Genomic DNA, 15,210 nt, shown 5'->3' with positions numbered 1-15,210 from the left:
CATAGTGCCACGTATTCAGTGCCACATATTCAGTGCCACGTATTTCAGTCATGTTTAATGAACATTTTCTGTCAGTCATGTTTTATGAACATTTTCTGTCAGTCATGTTTTATGAACATTTTCTGTCAGTCATAGTGCCACGTATAGTGCCACGTATTCAGTGCCACGTATTTCAGTCATGTTTAATGAACATTTTCTGTCATAGTGCCACGTATTCAGTGCCACATATTCAGTGCCACGTAGTTCAGTCACATTTAATGAACATTTTCTGTGAGTCATGGTGCCACGTATTTCAGTGCCACGTATTCAGTGCCACGTATTTCAGTGCCACGTATTTCAGTCATTAATGTTTAATGAACATTTTCTGTCAATCATAGTGCCACGTAGTTCAGTCACATTTAATGAACATTTTCTGTCAGTCATGGTGCCACGTATTTCAGTCATGTTTAATGAACATTTTCTGTCAGTCACGTTTAATGAACACTTTCTGTCAGTCATAGTGCCACGTAGTTCAGTCACGTTTAATGAACATTTTCTGTCAGTCATGGTGCCACGTAATCAGTGTCACGTATTCAGTGCCACGTATTTCAGTCATGTTTAAAGAACATTTTCTGTCTGTCATGTTTAATTTTCTGTCAGTCATAGTGCCACGTATGAACATTTTCATTAAACATGACAGACAGAAAATGTTCATTAAACATGACTGAAATACGTGGCACTGAATATGTGGCACTGAAATATGTGGCATCATGACTGACAGAAAATGTTCATTAAATGTGAATGTACTACGTGGCACTATGATTGACAGAAAATGTTCATTAAACATTAATGACTGAATACGTGGCACTATACGTGGCACTATGACTGACAGAAAATGTTCATACGTGGCACTATGACTGACAGAAAATTAAACATGACAAAATGTTCATTAAACATGACTGAAATATGTGGCACTGAATACGTGGCACTGAAATATGTGGCACCATGACTGACAGAAAATGTTCATTAAACATTAATGAATGATCATACGTGGCACTATACGTCGCACTGTGACTGACAGAAAATTAAACATGACAGACAGAAAATGTTCATTAAACATGACTGAAATACGTGGCACTGAATACGTGGCACTATGACTGACAGAAAATGTTCATACGTGGCACTATACGTGGCACTATGACTGACAGAAAATGTTCATACGTGGCACTATACGTGGCACTATGACTGACAAAAAAAGTTCATACGTGGCACTATGACAGAAAATGTTCATACGTGGCACTATACGTGGCACTATGACTGACAAAAAAAAATCATACGTGGCACTATACGTGGCACTATGCCTGACAAAAAATGTTCATACGTGGCACTATACGTGGCACCATACGTGGCACTATACGTGGCACTATGACTGACAGAAAATGTTCATACGTGGCACTATAAGTGGCACTATGACAAAAAATGTTCATACGTAGCACTATACGTGGCACCATATGTGGCACTATGACTGACAGAAAATGTTCATACATGGCACTATACGTGGCACTATGACTGACAAAAAATGTTCATACGTGGCACTATACGTGGCACCATACGTGGCACTATGACTGACAGAAAATGTTCATACGTGGCACTATACGTGGCACCATATGTGGCACTATGACTGACAGAAAATTAAACATGACAGACAAAATGTTCATTAAACATGACTGAAATACGTGGCACTGAATACGTGGCACTATACATGGCACTATGACTGACAAAAAATGTTCATATGTGGCACTATACGTGGCACTATATGTGGCACCATACGTGGCACTATGACTGACAGAAAATGTTCATACGTGGCACTATACGTGGCACTATACGTGGCACATACGTGAAAATTAAACATGACAGAGAAAATGTTCATTAAACATGACTGAAATACATGGCACTGAATACGTGGCACTATACGTGGCACTATGACTGACAGAAAATGTTCATACGTGGCACCATACGTGGCACTATACGTGGCACTATGACTGACAAAAAATGTTCATACTTGGCACTATACGTGGCACTATGACTGACAAAAATGTTCATACGTGGCACTATATGTGGCACCATACGTGGCACTATACGTGGCATTATGACTGACAGAAAATGTTAATACGTGGCACTATACGTGGCACTATGACTGACAAAAAATGTTCATACGTGGCACTATACGTGGCACCATACGTGGCACTATACGTGGCACTATGACTGACAAAAAATGTTCATACTTGGCACTATACGTGGCACTATGACTGACAAAAATGTTCATACGTGGCACTATATGTGGCACCATACGTGGCACTATACGTGGCATTATGACTGACAGAAAATGTTAATACGTGGCACTATACGTGGCACTATGACTGACAAAAAATGTTCATACGTGGCACTATACGTGGCACCATACGTGGCACTATGACTGACAGAAAATGTTCATTAAACATTAATGACTGAATACGTGGCACTGAATACGTGGCACCATACGTGGCACTATGACTGACAGAAAATGTTAATACGTGGCACTATACGTGGCACTATGACTGACAAAAAATGTTCATACATGGCACTATACGTGGCACTATGACTGACAAAAATGTTCATACGTGGCACTATACGTGGCACCATACGTGGCACTATACGTGGCACTATGACTGACAGAAAATGTTCATATGTGGCACTATACCTGGCACTATGACTGACAAAAAATTTCATACGTGGCACTATACGTGGCACCATACGTGGCACTAAGACTGACAAAAATGTTCATACGTGGCACTATACGTGGCACTATGACTGACAAAAAATGTTCATACGTGGCACTATGACAGAAAATGTTCATACGTGGCACTATACCTGGCACTATGACAAAAAAAATCATACGTGGCACTGAATACGTGGCACTATGACTGACAGAAAATGTTCATACGTGGCACTATACGTGGCACCATACGTGGCACTATGACTGACAGAAAATGTTCATTAAACATTAATGACTGAATATGTGGCACTGAATACGTGGCACCATACGTGGCACTATGACTGACAAAAATGTTCATACGTGGCACTATACGTGGCACTATGACTGACAAAAAATGTTCATACGTGGCACTATGACAGAAAATGTTCATACGTGGCACTATACCTGGCACTATGACAAAAAAAATCATACGTGGCACTGAATAGGTGGCACTATACGTGGCACTATGACTGACAGAAAATGTTCATACGTGGCACTATACGTGGCACCATACGTGGCACTATGACTGACAGAAAATGTTCATTAAACATTAATGACTGAATACATGGCACTGAATACGTGGCACTATACTTGGCACTAGGGTTGAGCGAAACGGGTCGATCATTTTCAAAAGTCGCCGACTTTTGGCTAAGTCGGCGTCTCATGAAACCCGATCCGACCCCTGTGCTTGTCGGCCATGCGGTACGCGACTTTCGCGCCAAAGTCGCGTTTCAATGACGCGAAAAGCGCCATTTCTCAGCCAATGAAGGTGAACGCAGAGTGTGGGCAGCGTGATGACATAGATCCTGGTCCCCACCATCTTAGAGAAGGGCATTGCAGTGATTGGCTTGCTGTCTGCGGCGTCACAGGGGCTATAAAGGGGCGTTCCCGCCGACCGCCATCTTACTGCTGCTGATCTGAGCTTAGGGACAGGTTGCTGCCGCTTCGTCAGAAGCAGGGAGAGCGTTAGGCAGGGTCCACTAACCACCAAACCGCTTGTGCTGCAGCGATTTGCACTGTCCAACACCACCTTCGGTGTGCAGGGACTGTGGAAGCTATTTTTTTTTTTTTTTCCCCTCAGCGCTGTAGCTCATTGGGCTGCCCTAGAAGGCTCCGTGATAGCTGTATTGCTGTGTGTACGCCACTGTGCAAACCAACTGCTTTTTTCAAAGCACATATCCTCTTGTTCCTTCCTTTCTGCACAGCTATCTTTTTTGTTTGTCCACACTTTTTATTTAATTTGTGCATCAGTCCACTCCTATTGCTGCCTGCCATACCTGGCTTAGATTACTGCAGGGAGATAGTAATTGTAGGACAGTCCCTGTTTTTTTTTTGTTTTTTTTGTGGGAGATTAAGATTGGCATTTCTGCTACAGTGCCATCCCTGTGTGTGCCATCTCTCACTGAGTGGGCCATAGAAAGCCTATTTATTTTTTCCGTGATTTGTGTTCTAAATTCTACCTCAACACAAAAACACTACATCAATCAGTGGGAGAAAAATATTGGCCTCAGTCAGGGCTTGTGTGTCACTGCTGTGTGTGCTATCTCTCATTCAGTGGGCTATAGCAAGCCTATTTATTTATTTTATTTTTTTAATATTATTTGGTTTCTAAAGTCTCCCTTAAAAAACAAAAAATACATAAAAAAACAGTGGGAGAGTAATATTGCCCTTTCAGCTTGTGTGCCAGTCTTGACTCCTGGGTGTGCCACCTCTCTCCCTCTCATTCAGTGGGCCATAGAAAGCCTATTTATTTTTTTTAAAAAATATTATTGGGTTTCTAAAGTCTCCCTTAAAAAACAAAAAATACATAAAAAAACAGTGGGAGAGTAATATTGCCCTTTCAGCTTGTGTGCCAGTCTTGACTCCTGGGTGTGCCACCTCTCTCCCTCTCATTCAGTGGGCCATAGAAAGCCTATTTATTTATTTTTTTAAATATTATTGGGTTTCTAAAGTCTCCCTTAAAAAACAAAAAATACATAAAAAAACAGTGGGAGAGTAATATTGCCCTTTCAGCTTGTGTGCCAGTCTTGACTCCTGGGTGTGCCACCTCTCTCCCTCTCATTCAGTGGGCCATAGAAAGCCTATTTATTTATTTTTTTAAATATTATTGGGTTTCTAAAGTCTCCCTTAAAAAACAAAAAATACATAAAAAAACAGTGGGAGAGTAATATTGCCCTTTCAGCTTGTGTGCCAGTCTTGACTCCTGGGTGTGCCACCTCTCTCTCATTCAGTGGGCCATAGAAAGCATTTTTTTTTTTTTTCCTTGATTTGTGTTCTAAAATCTACCTCAACACAAAAACACTACATCAATCAGTGGGAGAAAAATATTGGCCTCAGTCAGGGCTTGTGTGCCACTGCTGTGTGTGCTATCTCTCATTCAGTGGGCTATAGAAAGCCTATTTATTTATTTATTTTTTTTCTTATTATTTGGTTTCTAAAGTCTCCCTGAAAAAAAAAAAAATAAATAAAAAAACAGTGGGAGAGTAATATTGCCCTTTCAGCTTGTGTGCCAGTCTTGACTCCTGGGTGTGCCACCTCTCTCCCTCTCATTCAGTGGGCCATAGAAAGCCTATTTATTTTTTTTTTTAAATATTATTGGGTTTCTAAAGTCTCCCTTAAAAAACAAAAAATACATAAAAAAACAGTGGGAGAGTAATATTGCCCTTTCAGCTTGTGTGCCAGTCTTGACTCCTGGGTGTGCCACCTCTCTCCCTCTCATTCAGTGGGCCATAGAAAGCCTATTTATTTTTTTTTTTAAATATTATTGGGTTTCTAAAGTCTCCCTTAAAAAACAAAAAATACATAAAAAAACAGTGGGAGAGTAATATTGCCCTTTCAGCTTGTGTGCCAGTCTTGACTCCTGGGTGTGCCACCTCTCTCCCTCTCATTCAGTGGGCCATAGAAAGCCTATTTATTTATTTTTTTAAATATTATTGGGTTTCTAAAGTCTCCCTTAAAAAACAAAAAATACATAAAAAAACAGTGGGAGAGTAATATTGCCCTTTCAGCTTGTGTGCCAGTCTTGACTCCTGGGTGTGCCACCTCTCTCCCTCTCATTCAGTGGGCCATAGAAAGCCTATTTATTTTTTTAAAAAAATATTATTGGGTTTCTAAAGTCTCCCTTAAAAAACAAAAAATACATAAAAAAACAGTGGGAGAGTAATATTGCCCTTTCAGCTTGTGTGCCAGTCTTGACTCCTGGGTGTGCCACCTCTCTCCCTCTCATTCAGTGGGCCATAGAAAGCCTATTTATTTTTTTTTTTAAATATTATTGGGTTTCTAAAGTCTCCCTTAAAAAACAAAAAATACATAAAAAAACAGTGGGAGAGTAATATTGCCCTTTCAGCTTGTGTGCCAGTCTTGACTCCTGGGTGTGCCACCTCTCTCCCTCTCATTCAGTGGGCCATAGAAAGCCTATTTATTTATTTTTTTAAATATTATTGGGTTTCTAAAGTCTCCCTTAAAAAACAAAAAATACATAAAAAAACAGTGGGAGAGTAATATTGCCCTTTCAGCTTGTGTGCCAGTCTTGACTCCTGGGTGTGCCACCTCTCTCCCTCTCATTCAGTGGGCCATAGAAAGCCTATTTATTTTTTTAAAAAAATATTATTGGGTTTCTAAAGTCTCCCTTAAAAAACAAAAAATACATAAAAAAACAGTGGGAGAGTAATATTGCCCTTTCAGCTTGTGTGCCAGTCTTGACTCCTGGGTGTGCCACCTCTCTCCCTCTCATTCAGTGGGCCATAGAAAGCCTATTTATTTATTTTTTTAAATATTATTGGGTTTCTAAAGTCTCCCTTAAAAAACAAAAAATACATAAAAAAACAGTGGGAGAGTAATATTGCCCTTTCAGCTTGTGTGCCAGTCTTGACTCCTGGGTGTGCCACCTCTCTCTCTCATTCAGTGGGCCATAGAAAGGCTATTTTTTTTTTGGTTTTTTTAATATTATTTGGTTTCTAAAGTCTCCCTGAAAAAAAAAAAAAAACATAAAAAAACAGTGGGAGAGTAATATTGCCCTTTCAGCTTGTGTGCCAGTCTTGACTCCTGGGTGTGCCACCTCTCTCTCTCATTCAGTGGGCCATAGAAAGGCTATTTTTTTTTTTGTTTTTTTTAATATTATTTGGTTTCTAAAGTCTCCCTGAAAAAAAAAAAAAAAACATAAAAAAACAGTGGGAGAGTAATATTGCCCTTTCAGCTTGTGCGCCAGTCTTGACTCCTGGGTGTGCCACCCCTCTCTCTCTAATTGTGGGCCATAGAAAGCCTTTTTTTTTTTTTTTTTTTTAATATTATTTGGTTTCTAAAGTCTCCCTGAGAAAAAAAAAAAAATAAATTAGGTGGGAGATTAATATTGACATTAGTGCTTGAGTGACAGTCCTGCGTGTGTGTCATCTCTGTGATTTTGTGCCACAGAAAACAGAGTGTGTAACATTGTGCCTGATTTTCCTTGTGGTCTCACCAACCTGTTAAGGGATATTGAAATCATACTGAAGTTATAGCTCACCGTGTAAGTTGTTTGACAGCAACAAATAAAGTTACTTTGGTTAAGATTTTAAAACAATGAGGAAGTCTGGTGCAAGAGGTCGTCGTGGGCGTTCATTGTCAGCTGGTAATGATGGTAGTGGTAGTGGAGCATCAGGTGGTCGTGGGGATAAAAATATTCCACCTAAGTCTGGAGCTGTGGAGCCAGTTTCGTCGTCAGGCTACACAAGGCCTCGAACGCTCTCTTTTCTGGGAGTAGGAAAACCGCTTTTAAAGGCGGAGCAGCAACAGCAAGTTTTGGCTTACATTGCAGACTCAGCCTCTAGCTCTTTTGCCTCCTCTTCCGAAACTGGTAAATGTAAAAGCAGCGCGTCGCTTGTGGATGTTCACGGTCAGGGACAAGTCGCTTCCTTGTCCTCCTCAGCAAAAACTACAACAAGAGAGAAGGATGCAGCAGGCGACACAACGGGTCACTCCATGGAGCTCTTTACACATACCGTCCCTGGCTTAGAAAGTGAAACATTTAACAGGCCATGCCCATTACAAGTATATTCTGACATGGAGTGCACTGATGCACAGCCACAGCCAGAGTACTATGCTGCTCCTTTGACTCAGACCACCACATTGCCCTCTCAGGGTACAGATCCACAATCAGACCCTGATGAGACTATGTTGCCCCGCCACGAACGCTATACCACCGACCGACACAGTGACACAGACGAAGTTGCACACGAGCTCGAAGAGGAGGTAATAGATGACCCAGTTATTGACCCCGATTGGCAGCCATTGGGGGAACAGGGTGCAGGCGGCAGTAGTTCAGAAGCGGAGGTGGAGGAGGGGCCGCAGCAGGCATCAACATCGCAACAGGTTCCATCTGCCGGGCCCGTATCTGGCCCAAAACGCGTGTCAAAGCCAAAACCTGTTGGAGCACAGCGTTGCCATCCGGTTAAAGCTCAGTCTGCAATCCCTGAAAAGGGATCCGAGTCTAGGAAGAGTGCAGTCTGGCATTTTTTTAAACAACATCCAACTGATCAGCGCAAAGTCATCTGTCAAAAATGTTCAACTAGCTTAAGCAGAGGTCAGAATCTGAAAAGTCTAAATACTAGTTGCATGCATAGACACTTAACCACCATGCATTTTCAAGCCTGGACTAACTACCAAACGTCCCTCAAGGTTGTAGCACCCTCGGCCAATGAAGCTAGTCAGCAACGCAACATCCCTTCCGTCACTGTAAGGCCACCATTTTCTGCACCACCGGCAGTATCTGTGCAGGTTTCTTTGCCAGCCAAAAGCAGTCAGGGTCAGGGAACCACCAGTTTTGTAGGAGGAAATATTGCATCTAGGGCACCGGCGGAAACAATACCGTCTCCAACCGTCTCTCAGTCTGCCATGTACACCGGCACACCCGAAAGTTCCACGATCTCCAGCTCTCCAGTCCAGCTCACCCTACATGAGACTCTGGTTAGAAAAAGGAAGTACTTATCCTCGCATCCGCGTACACAGGGTTTTAACGCCCACATAGCTAGACTAATCTCGTTAGAGATGATGCCCTACCGGTTAGTTGAAAGCGAAGCTTTCAAAGCCCTGATGGAGTACGCTGAACCACGATACGAGCTACCCAGTCGACACTTTTTTTCCAGAAAAGCCATCCCAGCCCTGCACCAGCATGTTAAACAGCGCATCGTCCATGCACTCAGGCAATCTGTGAGTACAAAGGTGCACCTGACTACAGATGCATGGACCAGTAGGCATGGCCAGGGACGTTATGTGTCCATCACGGCACACTGGGTGAATGTGGTGGATGCAGGGTCCACAGGCGACATCAATTTAGGGACAGTTGTGCCTAGCCCACGGTCTAGGAAACAGTTGGCTGTAGGCGTTCGCACCCCCTCCTCCTCCTCGTCCTCCTGCAGAAGCTACAGCTCTTCCACAGAACGCAGTCTGCCAACCACTCCATCGGCAGATGACACTGTTGCACACCAGTTGTCCCATTATGGGCCAGCTACTGCCAAGCGTCAGCAGGCTGTATTGGCTATGAAGTGCTTGGGCGACAACAGACACACCGCGGAAGTTCTGTCCGAGTTCTTGCAACAAGAAACGCAGTCGTGGCTGGGCACAGTAGATCTTGAGGCAGGCAAGGTAGTGAGTGATAACGGAAGGAATTTCATGGCTGCCATCTCCCTTTCCCAACTGAAACACATTCCTTGCCTGGCTCACACCTTAAACCTGGTGGTGCAGTGCTTATTGAAAACTTATCCTGGGTTCTCCGACCTGCTCCTCAAAGTGCGTGCACTTTGCTCACATATCCGACGTTCGCCTGTACACGCCAGCCGTATGCAGACCTATCAGCGGTCTTTGAACCTTCCCCAGCATCGCCTAATCATAGACGTTGCAACAAGGTGGAACTCAACACTGCACATGCTTCAGAGACTGTGCGAACAGAGGCGTGCTGTTATTTATTTGTGGGAGGATACACGGGCAGGCAGTAGGATGGCAGACATGGAGTTGTCAGGTGTGCAGTGGTCTAAGATACAAGACATGTGTCAAGTCCTTCAGTGTTTTGAGGAATGCACACGGCTGGTTAGTGCAGACAACGCCGTAATAAGCATGAGCATCCCCCTAATGCGTCTGCTGATGCAAAGTTTGACGCACATAAAGGAGCAGGCGTCTGCACCAGAGGAAGAGGAAAGCCTTGATGACAGTCAGCCATTGTCTGGTCAGGGCAGTGTACAGGACGAGGTAGCGGGCGAAGAGGAGGTGGAGGACGAGGATGATGGGGATGAGTATATTTTTAATGCCGAACCTTTCCCGGGGGCACAGGAAATTGGTTGCGTGTCACGGCCGGGTTCTGGTTTTTTGAGGGACACAAGTGACGTAGATTTGCCTGCAACTGCCCCTCAACCAATCACAACCGGAGATTTGACAACTGGAACTTTGGCCCACATGGCGGATTATGCCTTACGTATCCTAAAAAGGGACACACGCATTACGAAAATGATGAACGATGACGATTACTGGTTGGCCTGCCTCCTTGATCCACGCTATAAAGGCAAATTGCAAAATATTATGCCACATGAGAACTTGGAACTAATATTAGCAACCAAACAATCAACTCTTGTTGACCGTTTGCTTCAGGCATTCCCAGCACACAGCGCACGTGATCGTTCTCACACGAGCTCCAGGGGGCAGCAGACTAGGAGTGTTAGGGGTGCACACATCAGAAGTGGCGTTGGACAGAGGGGTTTTCTGACCAGGTTGTGGAGTGATTTTGCTATGACCGCAGACAGGACAGGTACTGCTGCATCAATTGAAAGTGACAGGGGACAACATTTGTCCAGTATGGTTACTAACTATTTTTCATCCCTTATCGATGTTCTCCCTCAACCGTCATTCCCATTTGATTACTGGGCCTCCAAATTAGACACCTGGCCAGAATTGGCAGAATATGCATTGCAGGAGCTTGCTTGCCCGGCAGCAAGTGTCCTATCAGAAAGAGTATTCAGTGCTGCAGGTTCAATATTAACCGAAAAAAGGACTCGTCTGGCTACCCAAAATGTTGACGATCTAACATTCATTAAAATGAACCACAACTGGATTTCGAAATCTTTTGCCCCACCTTGCCCGGCCGACACCTAGCTTTCCTATGAAAGGCTCTTGCCTGTGAATTACTTTTCTAATGTCTAATTTGCTGCAGCTGATTGTACAGCATACGACATGTTTACACCTCCCTAAATGGCCAAACTCCCCACACGGGGCCGTGGTATCGCGACTTGGCGCAAGCACCCGTGAGACTGCTGTTTGTCTGAAGAGGTGGGTGTGCTCGCTTTTGGTTGACGGCATTGCTACTGGGTCCCTCATAGTACAATGTAGTGTCTCTGGCGGTGGTGGTGCGCACCCAACGTCAGACACACCGTTGTAACATGAGGGGCCCTGGGGCGGTCCCGCCGGCCTCTAGAGAGTTCCCCCCTACCCCAGCTCAAAATGTGCTCTACCACATGCAAAATTATGTCGCACAGCTCCACCAATCTTTAGTCTATTCGCTGACATCATTCAATGTCTGGCACTGACAATACAAATTTGTAGACATCTATGATGCAACTTAAAGTAGTCTGTGTCTGTGTCCTATATTGGCACCATTAAATAGTTACTGCCAAATTACTATGTCAGAAACTCAGCAGATGAGCCCACCCCTGTACCTAAGTATGCCACCTTTTTTTTTGTTTTGGTTGCTTTGCGAGACATTAACATCTATTTATATTTTGGGAGTACTGGGACAGACACTCCTTGCACTACTCCTCCACTCACCACCAAGCTGCCCGTGTATCCATGTAACCGCTGTAAAACTGCCATGAGCCTATTGTTTGTTATTTTAGGCCTTTGAAGCCTGTCTGCGGTCCCTCCTTCCACTAGTCCTCCACTGACCAGACCACTGCTGCCCGTGTACCCCTGGAACCAATTATAAAGTGCCTACAGCCAGCCCATTTTTTTATGTTAGGCCTTTGAAGCCTGTCTGCGGTCCCTCCTTCCACTAGTCCTCCACTGACCAGACCACTGCTGCCCGTGTACCCCTGGAACCAATTATAAAGTGCCTACAGCCAGCCCATTTTTTTATGTTAGGCCTTTGAAGCCTGTCTGCGGTCCCTCCTTCCACTAGTCCTCCACTGGCCAGACCACTGCTGCCCGTGTACCCCTGGAACCAATTATAAAGTGCCTACAGCCAGCCCATTTTTTTATGTTAGGCCTTTGAAGCCTGTCTGCGGTCCCTCCTTCCACTAGTCCTCCACTGACCAGACCACTGCTGCCCGTGTACCCCTGGAACCAATTATAAAGTGCCTACAGCCAGCCCATTTTTTTATGTTAGGCCTTTGAAGCCTGTCTGTGGTCCCTCCTTCCACTAGTCCTCCACTGACCAGACCACTGCTGCCCGTGTACCCCTGGAACCAATTATAAAGTGCCTACAGCCAGCCCATTTTTTTATGTTAGGCCTTTGAAGCCTGTCTGCGGTCCCTCCTTCCACTAGTCCTCCACTGACCAGACCACTGCTGCCCGTGTACCCCTGGAACCAATTATAAAGTGCCTACAGCCAGCCCATTTTTTTATGTTAGGCCTTTGAAGCCTGTCTGCGGTCCCTCCTTCCACTAGTCCTCCACTGGCCAGACCACTGCTGCCCGTGTACCCCTGGAACCAATTATAAAGTGCCTACAGCCAGCCCATTTTTTTATGTTAGGCCTTTGAAGCCTGTCTGCGGTCCCTCCTTCCACTAGTCCTCCACTGGCCAGACCACTGCTGCCCGTGTACCCCTGGAACCAATTATAAAGTGCCTACAGCCAGCCCATTTTTTTATGTTAGGCCTTTGAAGCCTGTCTGCGGTCCCTCCTTCCACTAGTCCTCCACTGACCAGACCACTGCTGCCCGTGTACCCCTGGAACCAATTATAAAGTGCCTACAGCCAGCCCATTTTCTTATGTTAGGCCTTTGAAGCCTGTCTGCGGTCCCTACTTTAAATACTCCTCCACTCACCACCAAGCTGCCTGCCCGTGTATCCATGTAACCGCTGTAAAACTGCCATGAGCCTATTGTTTGTTATGTTAGGCCTTTGATAGCCTGTCTGCGGTCCCTACTTTAAATACTCCTCCACTCACCACCAAGCTGCCTGCCCGTCTATCCATGTAACCGCTGTAAAACTGCCATGAGCCTATTGTTTGTTATGTTAGGCCTTTGATAGCCTGTCTGCGGTCCTTACTTTAAATACTCCTCCACTCACCACCTAGCTGCCTGTGTATCCATGTAACCGCTGTAAAACTGCAATGAGCCTATTGTTTGTTATTTTAGGCCTTTGATAGCCTGTCTGCGGCCCCTACTTGCAATACTCCTCCACTGACCACAATGCTGCCTGGAGTGCCTGCCTGTGTATCCATGTAACCGATGTAAAACTGCCATGACTGCCTACTGTTTGTTATTTTAGGCCTTTGATAGCCTGTCTGCGGCCCCTACTTGCAATACTCCTCCACTGACCACAATGCTGCCTGGAGTGCCTGCCTGTGTATCCATGTAACCGATGTAAAACTGCCATGACTGCCTACTGTTTGTTATTTTAGGCCTTTGATAGCCTGTCTGCGGCCCCTACTTGCAATACTCCTCCACTGACCACAATGCTGCCTGGAGTGCCTGCCTGTGTATCCATGTAACCGATGTAAAACTGCCATGACTGCCTACTGTTTGTTATTTTAGGCCTTTGATAGCCTGTCTGCGGCCCCTACTTGCAATACTCCTCCACTGACCACAATGCTGCCTGGAGTGCCTGCCTGTGTATCCATGTAACCGATGTAAAACTGCCATGAGTGCCTACTGTTTGGTATTTTAGGCCTTTGATAGCCTGTCTGCAGCCCCTACTTGCAATACTCCTCCACTGACCACACCAATGCTGCCCGTGTACCCCTGGAACCTATTTAAAAGTTCATAGAGCCTAGTTATATATTTTATTTACTATTAATAAGGCCATGATGGACTACGCTGTACCACGCTACAAGCTAACCAGTCGACACTTCTTTTGCGAGAAAAGCCATCCCAACCCTCCACCAGCATGTAGAAGACCGCATTGTCCATGCACTCTGGCAATCTGTGAGTACAAAGGTGCACCTGACAACAGACGCATGGACCTGTAGGCATGGCCACGGAAGATTACGTGTCCATTACGGCGCAATGGGTTAATGTGTTGGATGCATGGTCCACAGGGGACAGCCTACTAAGTCTGTCTGCAGTCCCTAATTCAAATTGTCCTCCACTGTCTAAATCGGAGCTTCCACCTTCTGGCTTTCGGCCTATAGTATCAGAAATTAAACTGCATTTGGCCTTCAACTTTGGTTAGGGCCTACTAACGGCTTCTGCCCCTCCCTGGTGTTGCCCTCAACTAAATAAAGCTGAGCTTCAACCTTCTGCTCCAAATTACCATTTTAAAAAATGCAATAGGCTTTTCCGGCCTACTAAAGGTGTCTGTCTGTGTGCCCCTGCCTGGTGTTGTCCTCAACTGAATAAAGCTGAGCTTCAACCTTCTGCTCCAAATTACCATTTTAAAAAATGCAATAGGCTTTTCCGGCCTACTAAAGGTGTCTGTCTGTGTGCCCCTGCCTGGTGTTGTCCTCAACTGAATAAAGCTGAGCTTCAACCTTCTGCTCCAAATTACCATTTTAAAAAATGCAATAGGCTTTTCCGGCCTACTAAAGGTGTCTGTCTGTGTGCCCCTGCCTGGTGTTGTCCTCAACTAAATAAAGCTGAGCTTCAACCTTCTGCTCCAAATTACCATTTTAAAAAATGCAATAGGCTTTTCCGGCCTACTAAAGGTGTCTGTCTGTGTGCCCCTGCCTGGTGTTGTCCTCAACTGAATAAAGCTGAGCTTCAACCTTCTGCTCCAAATTACCATTTTAAAAAATGCAATAGGCTTTTCCGGCCTACTAAAGATGTCTGTCTGTGTGCCCCTGCCTGGTGTTGCCCTCAACTAAATAAAGCTGAGCTTCAACCTTCTGCTCCAAATTACCATTTTAAAAAATGCAATAGGCTTTTCCGGCCTACTAAAGGTGTCTGTCTGTGTGCCCCTGCCTGGTGTTGTCCTCAACTAAATAAAGCTGAGCTTCAACCTTCTGCTCCAAATTACCATTTTAAAAAATGCAATAGGCTTTTCCGGCCTACTAAAGGTGTCTGTCTGTGTGCCCCTGCCTGGTGTTGTCCTCAACTGAATAAAGCTGAGCTTCAACCTACCGGCTCTCATTAAGTGGTTTTTTAAAAACAAAATGGTGGTTAGGGCCTACTAACGGCTTCTGCCCCTCCCTGGTGTTGCCCTCAACTAAATAAAGCTGAGCTTCAACCTTCTGCTCCAAATTACCATTTTAAAAAATGCAATAGGCTTTTCCGGCCTACTAAAGGTGTCTGTCTGTGTGCCCCTGCCTGGTGTTGTCCTCAAC

The sequence above is a fragment of the Ranitomeya variabilis genome, chromosome 4 (genome assembly GCF_051348905.1).
Source record: "Ranitomeya variabilis isolate aRanVar5 chromosome 4, aRanVar5.hap1, whole genome shotgun sequence".
Lineage (NCBI taxonomy): Eukaryota > Metazoa > Chordata > Amphibia > Anura > Dendrobatidae > Ranitomeya > Ranitomeya variabilis.
The sequence above is the reverse complement of the archived record's forward strand: the minus strand, read 5'-3'. Positions refer to the sequence as shown.